The sequence below is a fragment of the Sebastes fasciatus genome, chromosome 5 (genome assembly GCF_043250625.1).
Source record: "Sebastes fasciatus isolate fSebFas1 chromosome 5, fSebFas1.pri, whole genome shotgun sequence".
NCBI lineage: Eukaryota > Metazoa > Chordata > Actinopteri > Perciformes > Sebastidae > Sebastes > Sebastes fasciatus.
In genome coordinates, this window is record NC_133799.1 from 35,731,054 (window position 1) to 35,756,764 (window position 25,711).

Here is a 25,711-nt window from a genome sequence, read left to right on the forward strand (position 1 = left end):
TGAATAGTAGCGGCGTAAGGGGGCAACCCTGGTGAGTTCCCCTAGAAATCGGAAACTGGGCGGAGCAAATATTGCCAGTGATGATCATTGCTGAGGGATTTCTGTATAAAACTTTGATCATGTTGATGAATTGTATACCTAGCCCAAATTGATGTAAAGTAGCCCAAAGATAATCCCATTCTAGCCTATCGAGCGCTTTCTCAGCGTCCAGCGATAGGACCGAACATGGAGAGTCAATACTACCCGCTGCGTGGATGATATGCAACAGACGACTTACATTATCAGATGTTTGACGAATTTTAATAAAATCGGTTTCGTCATTGGGTATCAGTTTCTTAAGATGTACCTCTACTCGGATTGCAAGTACTTTAGCATATAATTTAATATCCCCATTCAGGAGGGAGAGGGGTCTGAAGTTACCGCATTGAGTCAGATCTTTATTTGGTTTGGGAAGCACTGATTATGTCTGTGTTAGCACTTATGTTAAATTTACCCTTGCCTATTGCTGTATTGATCATATCCAATAGTGGTAGGCCCACTTCATCCCAAAAAGTGGAAGAATTCCATCCAACCCTGGGGACTTGCCTTTCCTCAAATTACCCCGAGCCATCCTTAACTCATCTAGGGAAATGGGGGTGTTGAGCACTTCGTTATCATTGTTAGACACAGAAGGAAGATTGAGTCCTTGAAAAAACCTGTACATGTACGTGTATCAGGTGAGATTTCGAAACTATAAAGGACGGAATAAAAGTTCTTAAATTCAGTGACCGAGGGTCACTCAAAGTACGGAGAGGTGTTTTAATGGCCATGATATTTGAGTATTTTTCATGTTTTTTCAGTCTTAAAGCTAAAAGATGGCTTTTTCTGGCTCCATTCAAATAATATGTTCTTCTGGTCCTTTGCATTAAAACTCTGCTCTACGTCTCAACAAAGAGTTCAGCTCTTGTCACCACTATTCTCACCTGTAATGCCTCGGAATATGTGACTTGTTGATGAGCCTCGAGCTGAGCGAGAGTATTCTCCAGTTCAGCTATCTTGCTGAGTTTACTTTTATGAAGGTGAGAGGAGAATGCGATTGAGGAGTCCCTAATACAGCACTTTATGAAATCTCATAAAAATCTAGGGTCGTCTACTGAGCCTACATTAAAACCTATAAAGGTATTTCGTTTTTCCATTAAGAAAGACACAAAAGTCTTCATTTTTGAGAAGCGAGACATTAAAGCGCCATGATGCCCCGGGAGGCGTGCCCTGGAGTGTGAACTGTGCTGAGACAACACTGTGATCTGATAGAGAGCAGGGCTTGATTACAAGACCATGCATTTCAGAGAACGATGCAAGTGAAGCTACTATATAATCTATTCTAGAGAAACTTTGATGTCTTGCTGAGTAGAAAGTGTATTGATAGATGTAGGATTAATAGTGCTGACATGAAGTGAATCTTTAGATGTGTGTAACTGGGTGGACGTGGAACGCTGAACAGATTTATCCAATGTCAAGTTTACAAAAGAATTCATGTATGCACCAATGACAAGCGAGAAATCCTGAAGCTGTAGTAATGTTGCAGTTAAATTGGGAAAAAAAAAATCTTGTTCATATTGGGATGGAGTGTAAAGAGAAATAAAAGTGTCTGGGGACTTTTTGTGACATTTCATTCTCCACCTCGTTCCACATTTCCTGTCAGCAGGTGAGGCCGACGACTACCTGGACAGACCCTCAACCCCAGCAACGCCTTTCGTTGGTGGACATGTGGACTCTTCATAGTCAGTTCTGTTGAACAACTTTAGCTACTTTCTCTTTATTATGTCTGCTTTAAGTAATGTTAAAATGGAACTTAATGTGGTTTATAATGTTGTTGCAGAAAACATGCCACCCAAAAGAGAAGGGGTCAGCAGTGTTACCATCCAGCACCAGCCCCTCCTCGAACAAAAGGATCCATGTCATCAGCTAACAGGGATACTGGCCTGTTCCTCAAAGAGAGTGGTTATGAAACGTGAAACGTGTGCGGGAGTCTGATTTGCAAACTTTGTAGATTTATTTACGTTGTAATCCCCTGTCTGTAGACCTGTCAATGAAAAGAAGGTCAGAGAAGTAGTGCATATCCACAAAGTCCTCCAACATTTAGTGCATTCTGGTCGCACTGCTGTAGCACATGTAAACCGTCATGGACAGTGACATCTCAATCATCATTGAGGTAATCATTCATTAAATCTCCACCTTGGATAGGCAGTAGTAGTTTGACAAAAAAACTACCCTAGGTCCACTTACCAGCACTTTCAACAGCATCTCATGGTCTTCACCAGCAGATGGATATTGCTCAGAAATAGCTCAGTTGTTTGCAAAAACACAGATTCAACCACCACCCAAGATCCATACTGCGCATGGTCATGTAATGGAAACGGAGCAGTTTGCTGATGGAGAGATACCCTGGAAAAAAACCTTTACAATCAAGGACAACATGAAACGATCACAAACAGAGAAAATGAGACCCACTTGGGTAAATGAAAAAGGTACTAAAATGGAGCACACTTTAGTTACTGTGGGTAGTCTACAGACTACACCAGTGCGTTCTGTGGATTATACAGAGTAACAGAGACTGTTTCTGGAAAGGCATGTTGCTTCATTTATCTAAATCAAAGACAAATGCTGCCACAACTATCTGCTCTTCCACTGTAAATGTATTTAGTTGTGTTGCTCTTATGTGTACATAATGTGATTTCTCGTCATAATGGGATTCAAAAACTGTAGTAGCTGTTTTATGAGTTTTCCATGCTGAGAGCACATGTAGAGTAGAAACCCCATTCTCCTTTCCTTTTCCTCAGATTACTCTTCCTCTCTCCTGCAGATGATGCTTGACTGTTAAGTGTATGCTAATGACCTGCGAGTCTTGCAGTGATTTTGCAGAGCACACCTCACTTTAATTGCACAAGGGAAATTAATTGGTTACACGGTAATTACACTCAGAAAGACACGCAAAGGAAGACGGTCCTCACAAGTGATTAACTCTTGTGAAAATGTCGCATTTGGTTTAGGTGCGCGCGCGGTGTTTAAGAGCATGTGGCGAGGAATTGGTGAGGCCCCCAGGGGGTTCATGGGTTCTCTCAGTACCCACCTGATCCCAGGGGAGTTCTGGGTAAGAGTCTGATGCTTATTACTGAGACAGAGATGGCAGTTACTGTAAGAATTGTCTCTTCCTGTTGCTGTTTGCCTCTGTAGCCGTCACTGCCACTCTGTCGCTGGGGGAATAGAAAAGTAAAATGTGAGATGGAGACAGCTGTCCTCGTTTCTCAGGACTTGTGGTGGTGGGAGTTCTTCAAATCCCAGTAGAAAAGAAACACAGAAGCAGGCTCCTTTCTCTTTCTCCTGCGTCCAGAGAGCTGCCGGTAAAGTTTTTATCTTAATACTGTTGTTTTTAATACTTACATTTGTCCACATATCTGTATTACAGCACGCACACAGTGAGGTACAGGCTGAAGGTGAACGGCTCAATTCCACTGACCAATGAGATGAAAGAAGGTGAGTAAACTGAAGGACTTCACAGCATATAGGAAACTAAAAAGTCTGCACCAGTGTTCAGTTAGGTAGGAAATATGACAAAACATCAATATCAACAGCCTTTTTCTTCCGTTACAAAGACAAGATGAAAATACTTCCTGGTTAAAAACTGTGATTAAATATGTATAGTATGTAATATAAATGACAATTTAAGATTGAACACTCTAACCCGTGACTTGAGTTTGTTTATTTACACAGGTTAAAATCACACAAATGACGTTACAAATTATAATGAAGCCCAAAAGGGCTCATTGAATATCTATATTAAATATAATATAGTTCTCACTCTTAAAAATATACGTTATGACATGAGGATAAAAAACTCAAACGATTATTTAAAGCAGCATACTATAATCAACATGTTTATATTAACAATGGATCACATGACCGTAGGCCTTTCCCCCTTTCCCAGTTTGTACACCCTCGATTCCTTTCCTCGACTCCTCTCCATGTGCCTTAGACCCTCCTACGGGAGATGCAAGCGGAGGATGCGAGGAAGAGACTCAAGGAGAGAGGAGTCGAGACACTAAAACAATCATTTTAAAGAGACGTCAATTAAATATGACCTGTGAAACAGCTGCATCATCTATGCATAGTTTTCAACAACGACTTGTCAGTGGCCCTATGCTTCAAACTATGACTCTCTAGGTACCCCCCTATGCTTCAAACTATGATGCTCTAGGTACCCCCCTACGCTTCAAACTATGACGCTCTAGGTACCCCCCTACGCATCAAACTATGACGCTCTAGGTACCCCCCTACGCATCAAACTATGACGCTCTAGGTACCCCACTACGCTTCAAACTATGACGGTCTAGGTATCCGCCCTACACTTCAAACTATGATGCTCTAGTTAACCCCCTTCGCTTCTCACTATGATGCTCTAGGTACCCCTCTAGCCTCTGTTGTGGACGTGTCAGGGACAGCTTGTCAGTTTACGCATGCAAGTTTCGTTACATGCATAAAATAAACTTCCAACGCAGGTTTAGTTGGTTTTTAGGTTTACCGACACAACAAAACTACTTGGTTAAGTTTAGGAAAACAGTGGTCTGGGTTAAAATAAGTATGTTTGGGCGTTAGTTCCTACATAAGTTACATAACAAAAGTAAGGTACAACAAGTCAACGTTGATTTGGTTTCACATGGGACACGAACAGCGGTCTCCTGAGTGAAAGTCCTGAGCTTGTTTGACCCGTCCATCCTCAAGCAGACTTTCTCGCTATTTATACTACATCAGTTGCTCTGACTGTCTAATAATGACGTGGATGGATTTACATTGGAGTTAGGTATCAGTGGCTGAGGTGCACTGACCGAGCATCGGTATTCAACGAATTGGGAGTGAGAACGGGTTGGACCACTCGGCTATCGGGTCGCACCATGAATCAAATGAATATGTATAATGTGAAATGTGTTGCTAATAGTGATGAACCTACAGAGAGTTCTAAAAGAGTTCTCTCTTTTAGCATCTTTCAGCTCAGTGTTTTGGTTTTACAGCTAGCAACTTTGCTGTTCTGGTCTAACAGCTTTCATCAAACCTGTTTCCAGCAGCAGCAGGCAGCTATTTTCAGAGAAAAAGCTCTGATAAACCCGCTGTACATTAGCTGCTCAGCAAGCAAACAGCAGACAGTCACAGTTAAAGACCAGCTAGTGAACATAGTGGAGGATTTGTAGGAGATGGTGGAGACCAAAAACAGCTAAAAAGGTAAAAAGAGAGAGAATATTGAACTTCAGGTGAAGCATGTCTTCTGTTTCTGCTGCCCCAAAGTGGCAAAATAGTTAATTTCTGCAGGTTTTAGGGGGTGAAAAAAGTTAGGAACCCTCTATGTAACTGATGAGTGATCTCTGCAGAAGCACACCCAAAGTGAAAACCCACTGATGACAGTGAAGTTCGCCCTTACTCATTGTCTATGGAACATGAACAAAATGATTCCTGCCCAACCAGCGACCAGCAACATGGACAAAGACAGTGCCGTAGCTACTACTGAGGTCCCTGAGGTCTGAGGACATAAGCTCCTCTTGTATTTGGTCATTTTTCTGAATGAAAACATGTCCCTACAGTATCTCTGTACTGAACACACACACATGACAGAAAATGTTATTGATCTTCTTATCCGACTCTGCCGAAAACAGCATACAAGAATATTTCCAAACATGTTAGACTTTTCCTTTCATCATCATCATCAATCAGAGTGATGGTGAAACCTCCCCAGACACCTCAGCAATGCTCCACCATCACTCTGATCGATGATGATCACAGAACTCCCCAGAGGAGGGGGGGACAGAGGTGAAAATAGGAACCCAACACGGTAAATTAAACTTACTGTCTCAGTTAGTGGGGATGGGACAGATACATTTTGTCTTTCAGCAATGGTTCATGTAAATCTAGAAAGTGTATAATTTGAACTTAACGCCGCTCACTTGCTTACAAGACAGTCAACTTTCAACCAGGTCTTTGTATCATCTTACTCTTCACTCCTGCCCGCTCTCTCACTCTCTCCAGCTCCTGCCACGTCACACAATCGGATGTTTTCCCAGGGGAAGCATCCATATTTGTTTATCTTTAAATATCCTGTTTATTCCCCCAGAATGCTCCTGTTCTCCTCAGAGGATGCTGGGAGGGTGTCAGCGTGCAGGGGGCGACCCACGGTCCCTTTCATCTCTGCCTTTCATTTATTATTCAGACCCACCAACGAGTCTGCAGCGAGAAGCTTCACCTCATCCTTATCAGGCCTGCTTCCAATAATTATAGTCCCTGTTATTACTGCACCGCTTTCTTTACTCCACACACACACACACACTTTGAATTTTTTATTAGTGATCCACACAACAGTGTTTTCAAAAAGGGAACAGAATCAGGGAGTGGTGAATTGACTGTCGGTTTGCTGATATTGTTCTTTTAGTAAAAAATAAGATGAGGCTCAGTCTGTTTACATACTGATTACATATTTCTTTATTACGCGGTGTGTACGAGGACGCGAGTAAAAGAACCCAAATGCAGACAACCAGGCAGACGGGAGCAGTGCAGTAAAATGATGATACAAATGCTTAAAGACAAAGACAGCAAGTCCAGACAGAAGTATAGCAGATACTCCACAGGTTAACCGGAACGAGGCAGGTACAGGTACAGATCTGAGGTTTTAAAGCAACATCAATGATCTGGGGTATATGATATATATGCTGATTAATACTGGCGAATGAGAAACAGGTGAGTAACAAGTGGATGTGGGTGTCAGGTGACCGGGACAGGTAAAACCAGGGGCATGTGGTGGATGGAGGATGACAAGGACGGCAAAGCTTCAGAGAAATGCAGGAGCCTGGGGAAGAGGGAATGTATTCTCACACAACGGAGAAGATATTCCTCATTTGCAACGTGTGTCAATCTCCGTTACATGTATACAGTCTTTTCAAAATAAACTTCCATCTTCACAGGCGACAAAACTGGTTAGGTCTAGAAACAGATTGTGGTTTGGGCTAAAATAACTATGTAATTAGCATTATTTGTATTCTGTAGCCCAGTGGTGTTCCTTATCACAACATTCAAATTTTGGTCAAAGTATGTATGTTTTAGTGTCAAAATGCTATTTTCCCAAGCCCTTCTGAAAACTTTTTCCCCCAGTTATCTTACATCAGAGTTGGGCCAGTGAAAAAATGTTCAAACCGGTTTGATATTAGCCACAACACTGGACCGGACCGGTATACTGAATTTTACCACTAGCTGTCACACTTGCTAACGTTACGAGCCACTGGGCTTGCAATACACTGGCCATCCTGTCGGCATGCTCCCTGTTTGGTGAAGCAGACAGGACTATCAGCTCGGAAGCTGAGCAACGTACTGCTGTGGACGCCACGTTAGATCAGATCCTAAAATCACACTATAATACAAACTAACTAACTAACCAATCAGTGCAGCGGTAGACCAACAACTCCTGAGAGGTAAAATGACTTTAGTCATGATGATGATGATGATGATGATGATGTGAATGGAGTCTAATCTGGCTTTGAAGACAGCGATATAATGGCTTTAGTTCCCTGTCAGAAAGGGCTGTATGATGGCGAAGTACACTTCAACTGATAGATTTTTTATTTTACTAATAATTAATTACATCTATAGTGCACCAATCTGCAGTTCATGATTTACATCCAAAGCCAACTCAGGTAGTAGTGTGAGCTTTTGTGTAGCTTTTGACTAATTAATCCATTAAACCATACCTTAACCGTATTTTATTTGCCATAACTACAGTTTTTCCCTCAGTTTCATCAAGTTAACTGTCATGTGAATAAATATTTTTTTTAACCTTGGCATTAAACATTAAGAAAAAGGTTTTGAAAGTAACTTAGGCTTCTGCAGAATCAACCCGGTTATATTCAGCCAACAAAACCACTTATTTAAGTTTAGTACAAACATCATGGTTGGCCTTAAAATAAGTACATAAACAAAGTAAAATACGTACGTAAATAACGTAACATAAGTGGGACACAAACATGGGTCCCCTGGTTGAAGGTCCTGTGTTTGTTGGAGCCATCCACCTCCCCTCCTATACCCACCATAAGCAGTCTTGCTTCACTAACGTGGATGCATTTACATTGCAGTCAGTACACACCACATGGCGTGAAATGACACGCCAAAAACAAGATTGGCGTCGTTATTGCACTCTAAATGACTTACAAATAGCCGTGTGATTCATACGCCAGTTGGTGAGACTAGGCTGATGAAGATTATGAGCGAGTAGAGCCGAGCAGAGGAAATAAAGGATTTGTAGTGTGTGGAAGACGGTTAACGAGAGTAGAATGATCCAGTAAATAATTCAGTGAAATCAGAAGCAGCACTGACACGCAGCTCATTGGTCTGTTAGTAGTTGGTTGTGACGTTAAAATTAGATTAACCACTGCTGATCAAAGGAATTGCCCAAAGTGAGGAAATGTGTCTTATCTTTCTGTGTGTGTCTATGTGTGTGTGTGTGTGTGTGTGTGTGTGTGTGTGTGTCAGAAAGACAGAGCACATGACTATTACCAACAGTGCAGGAACCCTGCAGAAATAGCTACACAGACAGTTTACTCTCTGTGGGAGCTGCTAACGCAGCCTGCATGCAGCGTGTGATTTTCAGCTGATTGCGAGTCACTGAGCTCTCTTTTCCTACATTGGCCTTTTGTTGTCGAGGAACTGTAGAGTACCTGTGTGCCTGCCCCGTCTCCGTAGCGCCCATCGATTTTCCTCTTTTCCCAGCCGCCAGCCCTTTCCCTCAAATCAATGCTCCCGAATTGCTTTTTTTACCACCAAAAATGTCAAGTGGTAACCAGCGGAGCGTGAAGGACAGAGAATGTTTCAGAGAATCTTTCCAGGTTGGGCTGTGCCAGATGAGGCTTTTTTGAGGAGAACCTGGTGGTGTCGGACGCTGACAGGAGAGATGGCACCAAACAGCGAGCTGTCACATCCTCTCAGACTATACTGTCAGAGCATGCATAGACAGTGTCAAGCAGGACACCATTACTGTACAGTTATGAAGTGATGTGAGGACGCATCACCCCACTCATTCTTTCTCTGTGTACTATATTCAGCAAATTGAATGCAATTTTATGGACCCTGTCTCCTTCAAATGACCTTCATGCTACTATTTTGCATAATGCATTATCCTGGGATTTATGTTCAGTGCAAATGCTCCAGCCTGGTCTCCTTGTCTAAAAATGGCATTCCCATACAATGGAACTGCATTGTCATTTTGATGGGAAACATATTTTCTCTTGTTTCTTGTTTTTGATGTATCACAAATATGCCTGAGGATGCCCCCAAAAGTCACTCCATGATTCAGTGCAGTAAGAACGCTTGGCACGGTGGTGAGAGTCCCAGAGTAGTGCTGTAAGATGGCAGCAAAAGGTCCATTTGTCTTTGGTGGAGCGAGACATTTCAGACTGTAAAGTGTCAAGCTACAACCAAAGCTGTGCTGGTGAGCTCCAGCAGCGGTTTCACCTTCTGTACATCCAAAAAGTGAGGAATGACTGGATCTAAGGCACACATTGCCTCAACCAGCTGGCTGTTCTGTTCAGTAAATCTTTTAATTTCATCCCCCCTGTGACACTGTCCAGTGTGGGGAAAAACTTGACTGTCGTTGATGGTCGGTGGTTGCAGAATTGTCTACTTCAGTCAGTCACTGTGGTACCGTTTCTGTTGTCAGCATTGCCCAGGATGCGCCACGTGGAGGCTTCTGCTTGCATCCCACCACCTGCGGGCCGGCAAAGGACGCTGCAAGGTGTCCATGAAGAAATGGAAAATAACAACTTCCGATGCATGTGTGTGTGGAGAATCCCAAACCATGGAACACATCATGAGATGTAGCCAAGCTCCACAATGTACCAAAGATGACCTGGCCGAACCAAATGCCGCTGCGCTCGCCTGCGCCAACCACTGGAAAGACGGGATATAGAAGATGGTTGGACACAAGGAAGAAGAACCGTCCAGTGTGATGAAGAAGAGCTCTGTGTCTCTGTGTCATTTCCTCTGTCCTGCTACTGCTGACCCACAGTGCTCTCCATATTGTACTACTTCAGGTGTGTCGTCTCTATGACACTTCACTACGTCATCTTTATGACACTTCACCACCATCGTCTCTATAACACTTCACTACCGTCGTCTCTGTGACACCTCACTACCGTCGTCTCTATGACACTTCACTACCGTCGTCTCTATGACACTTCACTACCGTCGTCTCTATGACACTTCACTACCGTCATCTCTGTGACACTTCACTACCGTCGTCTCTGTGACACTTCACTACCGTCGTCTCTGTGACACTTCACTACCGTCGTCTCTATGACACTTCACTACCGTCGTCTCTGTGACACTTCACTACCGTCGTCTCTGTGACGCTTCACTACCGTCGTCTCTATGACACTTCACTACCGTCGTCTCTATGACCCTTGTATCTCGGCCAATATTTTTGTTGTTTTTGCTATTCTTTCTTTGCCTCCTCGTGGCGCCGGGTGCGAGGCAGTGCAGTAGAGTAATAGTGTGCAGGTTGGACATTTTTCTTTTTAGCAACGATAAAGTGTGAACAAATCTCTATAGCAAATCTCCTGCAGTGGAATCCTCAGGCACTGGAGTACTCCTAAAAAACAGCCTGGCGGCCTCCAGACCACGATTTCTCATTTTAAGGTAAAACAATCCGTTACATGAGCGTGAAGCCTTGTTTGGTCAGTTTGAGGTGTCTTGTCAACAGACATCTCCCTATGGTGGTATGTAGAGATGATGGGAAATGCTTTTTGGACCACAGGGGATTCTGTTGCAGTACTGCGGTTGGCAACTCAGACAAATTGGCATCTTGGCTCACTGCACCATATCAGCTCTTATTACATCTGCGGTCCTGATTCTATAACAGTGTACATACTAAAAAAATAAAAATGTATCATTATTTAAAAACTTCCACCATCATATCCTGTCAACAACGCCAGTCGTGTGGAGCAGGAAACGGGAAGGCTTTGTAGCACCCCCACAAACACCCACATACCGTATAGTGTATTAGATAATGCATCCTTACAATCAGGAACAAATATATTAAAAGTCACCTATTATGCAAAATGCACTTTTCCATGTCTTTTAAACATCAATATCTGTCCCCAGTGTGTCTACAAGTCACCATAGTATCATAAAAGACCATCCTCTCTCTTTTTCTCCTGCTCCGTTTGTCCGGAAATGGGTGTCGAAACAACGCTGCGCAGCTTTTCTTTTCTTCTGACGTCGTTAGAGAATTAGCCATATAAGGATTTCCTGGTCGAACCAGAGCAGAACCTTCAGTAGCTGACCCCGCCCCACAGCGCGTCACTGTCTCTCCTCCTCAACCGAACTTGAGCAAAGTAGCTCCTACTGTTAGTCTGCAAGAACCAGCAGAACAGGCTTCATGTACTCCCATCATCTAAATATAACATGTTCTTTCACAAAGGCTTCATGTAATTACACTGTTTAAACAGATGATATTTATATATTATATATATTTGATGTCATGCATGTAGCAGAGTACAGGTAGTAAATAGTGACTGTAAGCAACACAACACATTTCTGTTTCACAGTCAAACTTTATTTGAGTTGACAGATGACAATATTAATTATTCACAGCATTTGTAATCATCTCACCTGTTAGTTAGTTATGATGACATGGTACAGGAGAAAGTCTTCAGCTCTGGTAAACTACAGTAAGCTAAGCTCCGGTGGTCTGTAGTCATGGTAACACAGAGACAGCTACTACTGTAAATAATATACCATTACTCTGATCTTCCATACATTTATCTTTTAGCAGAAATAATGAACTGACTACTGTTTCACATCTTCTATTTTCTACCCTGATGGTCGCTGTGTTTACACACCGTCTCATACGGGTTAGCTCTGTATCTCCCATCTGCTCACAGCTATCTGCTCTCAGCTGTCTGCTCTCAGCTGTCTGCTCACAGCTGTCTGCTCTCAGCTGTCTGCTCTCCTCTGGGATGATTCTGTCGGTCATTTCTCACAGATGGATCTGTAAAGACAGACGTAAAACAGAGTGTATGTTTACGGTTTACAGAGTTGATGCATAAGGTAAACACTGAGCTAACTAACAGAGATATAAATAGTATTATTTACCTGAGAGAAACCGTCAGGAAAACCTGGAGTTTTGACCGCAGATGTTCATCATGTGTCGCCGATTTCTGATCAGATTCCTCCGGTAACGTGCGCTGGGTGAAGTTTCTGGTTTATAAACTTTAAAGTGGTTTATAAACTTTATTCTAGCTGCTATCTCTCCACTCGTCTCTCTCTCTCTCTCTCTCTGAGAGAGAGAGAGAGAGAGAGAGAGCTTCTCCGGGAGGGAGGGGGAGGGTGACGCTGTTGTTGAGGACGTTTGATTGACAGAAAACGCTGACCAATCAGAGCAGAGTGGGAGGAGACAGGCTGTGAATCAGGGGTTTTCAGACAGAGGCTGAATTAGGCTCTGAGGCAGGCAGACTCAGGCTGCAGTATGAGAAGAATAAAGGGTTTTTTGAACATTGCAGCATGTAAACATGTTCTAGTGCAACATTAAAATACATCTATGAACCTGGAAATGAGCATAATATGAGACCTACAGAGCTACAGACACAGAAATCAGCACTTTTGGAAATGGGCTGAAACAGAGGTTATAGAGACATGCTGGAATGCATGATCTGATTGTTTTTTTGAAAAAAAAACTTCAGAGACATGGTTTGGAGGTGTCTGAGACCTATAATAACTAGGTTAAATGGAGTATAATATGTGACCTTTAATACCACCTGACATCCTCACTCAGTCTCAACAGAGTCTGAGTGCAGACTCCTACCCAGCTTTTCCCAGTTTTTCCCTGTGTTCCCTGCCCTTTTGTCTCCGTGTTGTCTCCCCCTGTCTGTCTTTGTGTGTGTAGGATTGCAGGTGGGCGTGGCTTCCTTCCTCCTCCTCCTCCTCCTCTCGGGCGTTGCGGCTGGCGCACTTGATGAGGATCTTCCAATCATGTACAACCTCTGCAGTATATCAACCCTGGGATTCCTTCCACAATCTGCCAGATCGTTCAGTCAACGTCCGTGGTATTAACGTCCTCCAGCCAACTTAACGTTTTTGAGCTTGTTTTTGGTGTTACCTGTCGCATTGACTAATCTTGCCTGTGTTCAAGATCCACCACGTCTGCCTGCCGCCTTCGCTCTGCCTGCCTGCCACTCTCCAGCCCTCCTCTCTCCGTTACTTTATTGAGCTTACAAACCAAACCTGTGCTTACTGTGGAGGATAGTGAGAACACGCTCCTTGTGCCCTGCCTGTCCACACTAGGATCAACTTCCCCGGACTCGACACCCCGAGCCCCATCTACCAGCCCTCAACCCACTCCCAGCATAGGATCAAAATTCATAATTTGTTGTTAATTAATTAACCCTTAACTTTATTTGTGTGTTCTGTGTGCTACATTTTGGGTCTACTCTTGACAGTTTATAACAAAAACACAAAGACAGAACACATCAATCGAATCAGACTGACTTATCCCAATATTATAAATGTACTGTAAATCAGGATGCATGCAAGACAGCAAACACACACACTCTTTCTGCTGTTGATGAGCTAATGGAGGTCACCAACCACATCGATCTGTTTGCCTCCTACACTTCAGCTACCAGAGTCTGTAGTTGTTGGGTGTGTGACAGAGAGGGAGAGATGCTTTGTTCCATACATGCTTTGTGTCGATGTGTTGTGGTGTGTTTATCGGTGCTACGAATGCACACGGGAATAAGAACGCTGAGAAAACCTGCTAAACAGCTTGATCAAAATTTCAACAAGACAAAGGGCCCGATTTTAACGATCTATAGCGCACGGTCTAAAGTGCCTGGCACAAGGTCATTTAGGGAGTGTCCAACTCTACTTTTGCTAGTTAAGCGCGCGCATAATCTGGGCACAAAGTAATGTACAAGGGGGCAAAGGGGTTGTATTTAGTCTCTTAGGTGTGCTTTGGGTGTGACAGGAATCAAACCAATCAGAGTGTCATCTCCCTTTAACAGCCAGGTGTTCCTGCACCGGGCGCATCGCTATACTTAAAAGGCAGATTCTGCAAATTGGAGAAGCGAGTCCTTTTCTGAGGAAACAGAGCTGGCCGTGCACAAAGTGAAAATGCGCGAGCAAACGTATGTGGTGCTTAGCTGGTCTCCCAATCCTCCGTCTCAAAAACTCCATCTGACTGCATACGAGCAAAATGTATCCTGTCTTCTGTTTCAGTCTGGCCTCAGCACCAACACCTCAACATCCCAGCCAACACCCTCCCTGGTCAACACTGTAAAATACTGTGTATAGGTACATATACTGTAGTTCCCAATCTCATACATACTGTACTTTCTGTTTACAGTACTATGGTCCACTTGCAATACTACAGTAAGCATTGACTACTGTATTTATGCAGAACAACAACACTGTAATGAGAGTGGATTTCTTACCTCATACCTGCTGTGAACCAGCTTACAGTAAATGTGGTTGAAGTCTCTGCCCAGCCTCCCTCGTTGTTGGACCATGGTGGTCTGAATCTCATCAGAGATTATGGCTTATCCTCTTCTTCCTCATCCCTCCCTCCTCTTGCTATGCCTCTTTGTTCTGTTGGCATCTAATGGTCCAAAACAGAAGAGCTCACCTGTGGCCCTTTTACATTTTTTTTTAAAGTTTTTTTATAATTGCTTAAACACAGTTTAGAAAACAGGGCTCATTTTGTCAAAACACACAATTGACACGACCACACACACACACACACACACACACACACACACACACACACATAGCAGAACACCTCAGATCTTTTGCAAAATTAAACACTTACAAGAAAACTATACAATAATTTATAAAAACCCAATTGTGTCAGCGTATGGCACACACACATGGTTGATAGGATCGGATTCTGTTTGAACCAGTTACACTGCTCTACTCAATTTGAAACACTTTGAACTTTTCTACTTTTCTAATCCTGTAGTCTGGGTTTGATCAGAGATAGTGTTTGAGTAAAGTACAAGAATATATTGACCAAACACAAGAGCGTGCTGTACTGCACACTGATGAGAATATTTTTTTTTCTCTCCACATTGTAAATATCAGTAAATTCTTTTCAATTGCTATTACACGTTTTTGCATGCTGCGATGTTGACTTCCATTGCTGTTGTAAACAGGTACTCACCTGTGGTCTTGTTATAGTGCTTACATCCTCATTGATGAACCAACAATCACACAATGAGGTGTTTGGCCAGGCGGTGCATACGTGTGTGTGTGTGTGTCATTTTGAATGCCAGTGTTTTGAAATGACAAACAGGTGACTTTAAGTCAGATTCCTGTCTGAGAGAACTGTGTAGAGTGTGTTAAAAAAAGTGCATTGATGATTTGCAAAATAGGGCGCAAAGCAGAAAATGTGTTTAGAGTTTTTGGAGACTTAAGCTGAGGTTTTGTCAGTTTCTGTCAGTTTCAATAATTGTTCTTTATTTGTCATTTTAGTGTGCTGCAATTGAAAAAAAAAAAAAAAGATTGTTAAAATTCTGATTGCTAATTGAACAATTGTGCAACATGTGTTTGTCCATGTGAGGAGTCCGAGTGGATGGGAGGGAATGTGAGTTTAGCTGTTCAATGGGAACACACGATTTTTATCCTTGAACATTGGGCCAAATGTGTGTAGTGTTTTTTAAAAAAAAGTGTGGTTTAGAAACTGTAATGTGAGTGTAAAGCAGTAAATGTGCTCGTATTTTAGCAGAATTGGTTCAGGGGGGTTGGTACATGAGTTACTGGTTGTGGTCATTGTGTCTCAAGTACCAGTGTGTGTGTGTGTGTAAACCACGGATGCTCATTTTGAAATATTTCCGTAACCGATAACTGACCCTCATTAACCGATTATTAACCGTTAACCGACAAGATTTGTGCCTCGCATGCAGCGGTGTACCAGCTGCAGGAGCACAACAGATATTCGTTGAGGGGAGTCCCCAGTTCACCGTCCGGGAGCGTTAACTTAGCAGCTACGATGCTGCGTGTAGTGTCGCGGACATGCAGCCACTTTCCCCGTAAAAGTCTCCACCGCACATTTAGTTTACTTTAGCAGGTTGTCAGCTGTGTGTCTGCCCAGTGTAACGATACTTTGTCTGCCCGGCGTAACTTAAGCGAGTGTATTTGAGCTACATTAGCAGCTCTAGCATTGCCGGAGGCTTCGTGCTCGCCACCACACACGTAGTCTGTGTAACTTTAGCGAGTTTCCAACAGACCGTGTGAGGTTGGTGGTGTCGTTCTAGCTGTGAACGTAGGTGTAGCAGTGTGTGTACAGTTTATTTGTCGGTGAATAAATGCTACAAAACTACAACTCCTCCGCTCCGCTCAAGCGAGCTGGAGAGACATCCATGGGGAGACCGGAGCCAACTTCCTGTATCCTGCAACTCCGGCTCCGCGTCTTAAGGTGGGCTGTTAAGGTGTACCAGCTTTTCTCCTTAAAGTGACGAGCCGCCCCTCTGAGCCGCTCAGCTTTTGAGTTAATTATTAACATTTCTTTTAACCATTTTAACCGATAATGTTAATTGGTTAAAATGCTTAATGTCGGTTAATGGTTAAACGATTAATTATGGACATCCCTAGTGTAAACAATTGAGAAAAATTGAAAGAGCCAACGGACTTAAGCCAAATGGTACTGTTAAATTTTAAATCCAAAACCCAACCCGAACCCCGGGGCTGTAGTTTGAATTCTTGTATTGTAGCCAGTAGATTGGCTAATGTATCCTAGCATCATACTGGTCACACACAACACTACTAACATCCACATTCACATGATCAAACAGTAGGTGTGATTTTAAGTATGCCCGGAACGTTAGTATGAAACCAGTAGCATGCAAATTGCATTCTATTTCTGGTAAAACATTGCAGTATGGAAACAATGGCCACTACGCCGACATAAATACCAAACAATGCAACGCTGTAGTAACGACAACATTCATAACAGACAATGGCGGACAGCTCTGTAACGTCAATAACACTTTCATTCCACTTTGCTATATTAATAATGTAGTTATTAAATTAGTTCACACTTCTCACAAATCATCGTTTGGTCACATAAGGTTGATATGGGTTACCATGGTTACACGTCTCCAACTGGCAATGAAGCAATCTCAGGAATTGACGTGGTAATTATAGTTTAGTGTGTCCGAAAAGACACATAATACTGTTTACTCACACAGAAGTATGTTGAACGATAGTACACATATGGAGTATGTAGTACATAGTATGTGATTTCAGACGCAGCCACTCACTCACGCAGTGTCTCTTCACCTCATCCCACTGGGCGTTGTGTGTTTACAGTATAGTGGCAGCACATAACACAAGTGGATGCAATGATTTGCACAATCAGAGAGCGAAAGAGAGGAAGTGAATAATTTCTTAATAAATTACATTTGGAAAGAACCGAACCTGGCCTAAGCCCAAGATACTTTGCCAGGACCCGTCGGGATTTGGCTTACGGGGACAAAGGCTCCAAGAGACTATTTCTTGGCTGGAAGCAGTAACTTCCTGGATTCTCCTCTGGTTGCCTAGCAACTGTTCAGGGCTAAGAAATAGTGACATGCAGCATATTGTCGTTTTTGCACTTTTGTTTTCTGACAGATTAAACAAACGAGATAGAATGTGTTAATTAGAGAGCTGGAGAGGTGCTGGTATAGGAGGACTTTGTGATTACTGTCTCAGCCAATACAGCAGGTCGTCCTTTAATTTAGGGTTGTCGGTTTGATCCCCGTCCACATGTTGAAGTGTCTTTGAGATCCTTGAAGTCACTTTGGACAAACATGTCTGTCAAATGTAATGTGGTATTGTACAAAATAAGGTGGTGGCACAACTAAAATATTTTTTCAACTAGTGCATCACTGTTTCTATTGGCTAACTGTAAATTTAGCAGGTCAAAGGTCAGTCAGTTAGTACACTAGCTTGCTTGGCCACTACCAGGCTGTTTGCAGCTAGCTATACCTAATGTACAAAAAGTAATGTGTGGTAATTCATATATATCCCATGAAATCAATTTGTATGTAGTCCACGTAATCATGAACAAGGAAGTATTAAAAAGAGACAAATTCTGCTCTAAAAACACCCAGGAGACACCACCCTCATCGGCCTCATCACCCTCGGAGATGAGGCCGATGAGGGTGGTGTCGTCTGCAAATTTAGGGAGCCTGACAGATTGGTGTCTGGAGGTGTAGCCGTAGGTGTACAGGGAGAAGAGCAGAGGGGAGAGAACGCAGCCTTGGGGCACCGGTGCTGATGGTCTGGGTGTTGGAGACTTGCTTCCCCAGCCTTACGTGCTGACTCCTGTCAGTTAGAACTAGTTAGAATTAGTACTATATTAGTATCATTTTTTTTTTACTTTCAAGATGTTAAATTTTTCCTGTATTGTGTTGTTAATTGTACTACTCGAGGCTGTAAAGGAGGACTAGTCGGCGTCAATGTTAACTTATTTCTGGGTTTTAGGGCTCATTCCTGCAGCTCTCTGTTAGGGTCGCCAAATAAATTTGCAGCATTTCTTCCGTAGCTGTTAAACATTTATGTCTGCAGTACACCTTTGAGCCACATGGGTGAGCCTGGATGTTTGAACTGATAATTGTATGCTTCTTATAACATTGAATCCAATATGAAAGGTTAATTACATATAAATACATTTATTTTATAAAGTATTTAACATGTGTATATGTTTTCAATAAAGTACATAAAACAAAGTTGTGATTTATCAAACGTATATCTCTTCAAAATGGTTGGTTTACCTTTTAAAGATAAAAGAAGGTGATGTGGAAATGGCAGTAGAAATGGTCAGGAACATTACGCATAAATTCACTTATCTCACAATGTATAGATAAGGCCTATTGTGAACTGGGTTGTGATGGTTTGTCATGTTTAAAAAGTGGGTCCCCAGAAACAAAGTTTGGGAGCACTGGTTTACACAGGAAGGCCGTTGGTGAAGGAGCGTTAGATGAATGAAAAGACTGACCAAAATCCAAGATCACACAATCAGAACTATTATTTTGGGAGTAGCTGCCCTGTGAGAGCTTATAACTTGAATCATCCTTTATTGTATCATGTTGTACTTTAAAGGGACTGTTTGTAACTTCTTACATGTATAAATCATTGCGGGTCGGTGTCCCGTGCGCGCTCGCGTGTGGCTACGCTGTTCAGACTCAGACTCCAATACAAACTACACCGAAGCACCAAAACTGCAAAGTTATATCTAGTGAAGCCCGTCTGTTAAACAGTGTTAACTCTTTCTGCTTCGGCCTCCCGGCCACGGTCGGAAGACACAGGGGAGACCGTAGCTTTGGTCTCTATGGCCGGAGTCTCTGCTCCTCTGCCTGCTTGCCTTCACTCACACACCGCGCTCGTTCTCACTTGCTCTCTCGCTCCACCTCTCACGTGCATGCGCGCAGACTACACACTGCAGAAGAGTTAGTTTAGCTCTGAGAATATCTAGTGAATGTACAGTGGACGTTTGTGCAGAAATAAATGCTGCAGCTCCTCCAGACCAACAGAGGTTTCCTGTGTCGTTTCCTGCTGCTGAGTGAATAGACGCATTCCAGAGCGAGTAACGTTATCGTCTCCGATCAAAACTTCAGTGTCTCCCCTGTTCCTTCTGACCGCAGTCGGGAGGCTGAAGCAGGAAAACACAGTATCAGCATTGATTCATGGAGAGACCTTCGTTCGGTCAGCTAACATTACTGCCAAGCAGCTGAAATATAGAGTGATATTGTGGTTTTAGCTGACGTGTGTCGCCTCACTGTTTTGAGCGATGCTCATTCATGTCTATGTAGAGCGAGCACAAGCGCAAGCGCGAACAACAGGACTTTTGTTGACTTAACGGCCACAGGTGTCGCTGTTAACAAGCAATTTCTGAATCTTACATAGAGTCCCTTTAATATCAAAGTTTACCATCTTGATTTGTAAATCTTTTCCTCTGTCTCTTTTGGGAGATTGTCTCTCTTTTTGTCTGTATCACATCCTTCCAGTCTACCTCTCTGCCAACGTGTGTGTAAATGAATTATATGACTTGATAGATTGAGCAGTATTCGCCCTTAGGGAGATAATGTAGGTGAAGCTCTCCCCCTTGCTGCTAACTTCTAAGCGGTTTAATTAAAGCAGTGGAAATATCAGCCCAGTTTCCCTCCACAGAGATGCCTGGCGGGAATCAAAAGCTGTCAGCCAATCACACGCATCCTGCTCAGACATTGGATCAATTACATTATGCTAAAGTACTAATTACCACCGGCATGGGAATAATCAGCCAATTAATTCAACACAGTGTCAGAACCCCATGACGCCTGCAAGCTGAGATGGAAACAATTCATCAGCGGCCCCCGAGCCGAGACGTTTACCTGAACACAGCGGGTCACATGATAAAGGCTGAGCAGCTGGTGCCCAAACCTCACAGAGACCATGCCACAGTTACAGAGGAGAACTGAATTGTGCAAATGTATGCTATAAATATCTAACAACCTGGTTGGATTAAAAAAAAAAAAAAACATGAGGAAATAAGTCTCACAAAGAAAGTAGCAGAGACATACACCTCTGAAGAGTGAGTATGAGTGTGAGGGAGTGAGATCTGGAACAACTGGCTCACTTAAAATGTGAATTTGAAAGTTTCTTCTGAAGTGTGACTTTTCTTTAGCAAGACTGAATATGGCATAGGGGCAAGGTCTGAAATTAGCACCAGCCAAATACGGGTAAATTGTTGACAGTGGCGGGTGAAATCATCAGGACATCCGCCACTTTGGCAGGCAGGGAAAATGCTTGTGATGGAAATAGAGAACAGTAGTTGTCCGCTTTCTTGACATGTCAAGCCCCCGTGACCATCGGTTGCTCTGTATTGGTGCTTTCCGATAGTTACGCTGCACAATGACGCACAAGCTCGCCGTATCATGTTTCAGTTTGTTTGGGAATGGAGCCATGACGGAGAGAAAGTGCTCGACAGCATGGCGCTACTCAAACTGAGGGGACGAACCGTATTTTTCCCCCCGATAATGCGACACTGTGAACAACAAATCTGTGTTGAAATCGGAAGGATGAGTGTTCGTAACGTTACCCATTAGAAGCAGGTGGGCAGCACAGTCCTGATTGGATAAATAGTGGCGCTACTAATGTTAACGGAGGTGCCATTGAGTTATTATTATGAGACGTTCATGCTCTGACAAAAAAAAAATACTTGTCTGCAACAGTGGCAGGCAGTGAAAAAAGTTAATGTATGACCCTGCATAGGGGGTTGACACGACTGTCCTATTTAAAAGGCTCCTTGCTTCACACAAAAAAAACAAGGTTCTACAGCTAGATTTGACCAAAAAGCTCTTTGACTGAGCAGCTCATGTTACAGATTGAGATAAGACAGATCAATTGGAGACATGTAAGAACATTAGCATGTCAACTGGGTTGCCAACTGCCCTGACGACAGATCCTCAGGAGCCTGAAAGGCTACTCTCTCGGGCAAATTCACGTAGAATGGATTGCGGCCGCTGATATTACCATGAATTGCGTGTCACTTCACAGCGCTATCTGCCCCGTCTCAAGGGCCGATTCGCAAAAGACATTGTGCTGTTTTTTGTAATTTGTCCTTTTTTTGCGGAGGGAGAGGGACAAAATAATTAGTTCATTCGTTTATGTAATACCCTTATTTTTCATTTTCATTTTCAAAAATGACTGTAGGGGAGCTTTATTAATTTATTTTTCATTACACAACTGTCACTCCATCCTAAAATGAATGAGCTTTAGCAGAGAATGATGATGCCTGCTACCGTGCTGCCATGATCACTGGAAAGTCTGGGCGTGACACCCCTTATAAATTTGATTCAGTTACCACCAACTCTCTGAAGACGCTAATAACTTCACTGTAACTGCCAAACACATTGTTACTCCCAACACGTCAAATACCACCGCTTGGGCACTGACCCTCGGCATTGGAGATGACGCACAAGGTACTACTCTTTTGTTACTTTTGGACGGACCAGGGAAGGCGTGTAAATATATGCTTGTTACATGCATAGTGTCCTTCTAAAATAAACTTCCGTTTTCACAGGAAGCTAGGTTTAGGCAACACAACCACTTAGGTAGGGTTACAGCCTGGACACACCACTTCAGGAGCGCGTGGCGGCTGCGAGGCGGCTGCGTGGTGTGGTGGCTTCGTGATTCACGCGTCGGTTTTTCACATCAGCTGCGTTTCAGCTGTGTGTCAGCTGCTTGTCTGCTGCGTTTCTTTCTTTCTACATAGAGTTTGCCTTTTAATGTCATTTCATTTATTTTAGACAGAGAAAGGTTATGAAAAGTGTGGTAATTTGTAAATAATAGTAAAAATCCACAATTAAAACTCCGTACTATATTCATTCATGGAGCTCTCCAAGTCACTGCATGTTCTAGAACACTGTCCGGCAAATATTTCAGAATAAAAGCCTTGTTTTAACAAATGAAGGAATTCTGCCTACAGAAAAAACGCTTGAGGGCTTTTATTTCTAAATGAAAGCAGGAAGTGTTGATTTAGACCCCATACTTTATCAATTCATAGAGCTCTCTAAGTCACTGCATGTTCCACAGCACTGACCGCTCATATTTCAGAATAAAAGCCTCGTGGGTTTACTTCGCTGCCCAATCGGCGGTATTTGACGAGGTGGGAGTATTAGCACGCAATGTTTCTGTTAGTTATTAATAATAATAATTTGGATGTCAACGTTATGATTGAAGCTTTGAAGTGTACTGCACTGTAAAACACCTACTCAAATGGTAGGCTATGAGATGCTGTGGGTATGCAGACATACTGGGGTGCTAGCTTTACCGGTCTGGAGTCGGCTTAGTATCCCGTGAAAAGTTCTCCAGCTCCGTGTCCACGCTTGCCTGCTGCTCGGCTGCAGCTCCCGACGCTGTTGACTGAGCGTCACCTTCAGAATGTAATGACAAGCAAAAGGCTGACCTACTAACTGAAGTATTTTACTATTACTGTGTCTTTGAGGCTGTACGGACAGTACACACAGGCAAATATATTTGCATGTGCACCTATCCTAGTGTACAACTTATTCTTGTCATCCAACCCCCCTTTATAATCTGCAGTAGTTCAAATAAGAGATAATTTGCTCATGACAAGATTAAATGAACAATTAATGGAGAAACGTTTTATATTTATTATTTTATTATTACTGCTTATGACGCTCAGCATCTCAAATGTTCCGTAATGTTCCGTGGAAATAGTTAATATTGGCAGTAAAAATAAAAAATAAAACACACCTGATGCTTGCTGGGTTGGGGTTCAGTACTGAGGTACAGAATGTAGCTGATAGAAATAACACCAACAGATAATTATAATTAGTTTATTACCGAAAGAACAGATGCGGGGAGCAATACACAGCTATAAATGTTTTACAGCGAGCCTGTTCTTTTCATGCTCAGACTGGATATTAAAGGACTAACGATAACCACCACTGTGTAGGAGAAATATTTGGATGCGTCATTCTCCTGAGCAGTTGCACTTGGAATGGAAAAGCAGAAAACAGTCTTTTGGCTGCTGAAGATAAAGTAGACAAAGCTGCAGTTGAGTGTTTTTATGTTTCATTCAGGATTCAGGTTAAACACAAGTATCGCTAATCTGCAATCATGCACACAACAGCCTGGCCACTCCTATTATCCCAGGGGGCGTTGCCGTCCCGGTAAAAAACTTCTGCATATGGTACACCTGAGTTTCTTTGCTCCATGCTCCTCTAGAAGCCTCCTCTCTCCTCTGAGATCCATTTCAGTGATTGGAACATTCTCGATGGTAGGCCTCGTATATAAACTCGGAAAAAAAGGTTTTGAACCTTGTGTTTGGTTGATTATTTCTTTGTTGTTACAGTAATAATTGGCATTGTATTTTACATCGTTGGAAAGCCTGTTTATTTACCTTCACAATGATGTCCAACTTGTAAGGATCATGCATTTGTGGGATGAGCAGCACAGCTGATTATGTGGGTAGCGCCCAAGAAAAATTTGCCAAAATGCTCTACCGATGCTAAACAGTGTATTCTCCTGCTGGTATTGACTCTTGTTTTGAGTTGTTTGGTGGATTGGATGATTGAACTCTCTATCAGTAACAAGGAACAAACAAGACATATTGGCTATTTTACACTTTATTAATTTAATACACCGTCAGGAGCCTCAGTAGCGGGTGGAAGATCCATACGCAGCCACAACATCCTGGCACCTCCTCCTCATGCTGGTCACCAACCTGGTCACACGTTGCTGTGGGATGGCGTTCCATTCCTCAACCAGGATTCGTTGCAGGTCAGCCAGCGTGGTTGTGTGTTCCCTCAATGATGTCACTGCCAAAACAAGGCTTGTCATCATTGAAGGCCATATCAATGCAGTGAGATATCGGGATGAGATTCTGTAGACCAAATGCACTGCACTGCACTGCTGAAAAGCCTAGAAGTGGAAATATACAACTGCCAGAGTTGGAAGCTGAACTGCATTACCTAAAGAAGCTAAGAGCTAAAATACATTGCTAGAAAAGCTGGAAGCTTAACTGTAATACTAAAAGTGGTAAATTTGAAATAAACCTTTAAAACTGTAAATTGTTAGACAGAAAGTAGTATTTGGGTGGAATAAACCTTTAAAACTACAAGTTGCTAGACTAGTAGTAGTAGTAGTAGTAGTAGTAGCAGCAGCAGCATCAGTAGTAGTAGTGTTATTATAAGTAGTAGTAGTAGTATTAGTAACAGCAGCATCAGTAGTAGCAGAAGTAGCAGTAGTAGTAGTAGTAGCAGTAGTAGTAGCAGTAGCAGTAGTAGTAGCAGCAGCAGTAGGAGCAGCAGCAGTATTAGTAGTAGTAGCAGCAGCAGTAGTGGCAGCAGTAGTAGTAGCAGTAGTAGTAGCAGCAGTAGCAGCAACAGCAGCAGTATTAGTAGTAGTAGCAGCAGCAGCAGCAGCAGCGGCAGTAGTAGCAGCAGCAGTAGTAGTAGTAGTAGTAGTAGTATGCTGATATATAATGTTTACATACTCTTGAAAATGCCAACATTTGAGAGGACGAGAGAGGAGCAACAGTATTAGAGATTTAGAGGCCAAACACACACACACAGGCACAAGCACTGTGTGTGTGTCACTGGTTGCCATTGATGTCATTTTTATGCATGTAGACTCAAAAATGTGATCAGAGGAGCAGTTTAGAAAACTACCTTTGTCTGCTTTCCGTCAGACATGTCTCGTCTGATTTAACATTGAGTTGGGGATTTGCTTGAACTTCCTCTCACTTTAGGGATCCCCTTGATCCAAATGTGTGAGTGTTTGATGCCATAGTTACATGACTGTAACCTGACCTAAATTGTATGTACGAAGAGTGAAAATTGTGGGTGTGGGAACAATTTGTTCGGAAAATGTTCAGAAGACTTTAAAGCTCTACTCCACATTCTGCCCACTCAGAAAAAGTCTGAAAACAGCATAAAACTTAAACTGTGATCATTCAAAAACTGTAAAAGTTATCAAAAATCGGAATTAAAGTTTAATAGTTAAAATTCTTGTAACCCGTTTAAAGTTTAAATGAAGTCTGTAGCTGAAAGTATGCGGGAGCAGTAGCGTTTCAAAGTGGAGTATGATTAAGAGGATTTGAGGATTTTCTCCATTGAGTTACATTGTAAAAAAAAAAGTGAAAAAAAGCTTAATATTTTAAAAAGTA

General features: G+C 42.6%; 1 long non-coding RNA gene across 1 annotated transcript in view; it reads right to left on the reverse strand.

Moving 5' to 3' along the window:
- Nucleotides 1-11,595: 11,595 nt before the first annotated feature.
- The window catches only part of LOC141768565 (uncharacterized), a 194,959-nt gene continuing 180,843 nt past the window's right edge, over nucleotides 11,596-25,711 (reverse strand). The window contains exon 2 of the long non-coding RNA XR_012594089.1: nucleotides 11,596-12,052. This is a non-coding gene — a long non-coding RNA (uncharacterized LOC141768565). The remainder of the gene's footprint in view (nucleotides 12,053-25,711) is intronic.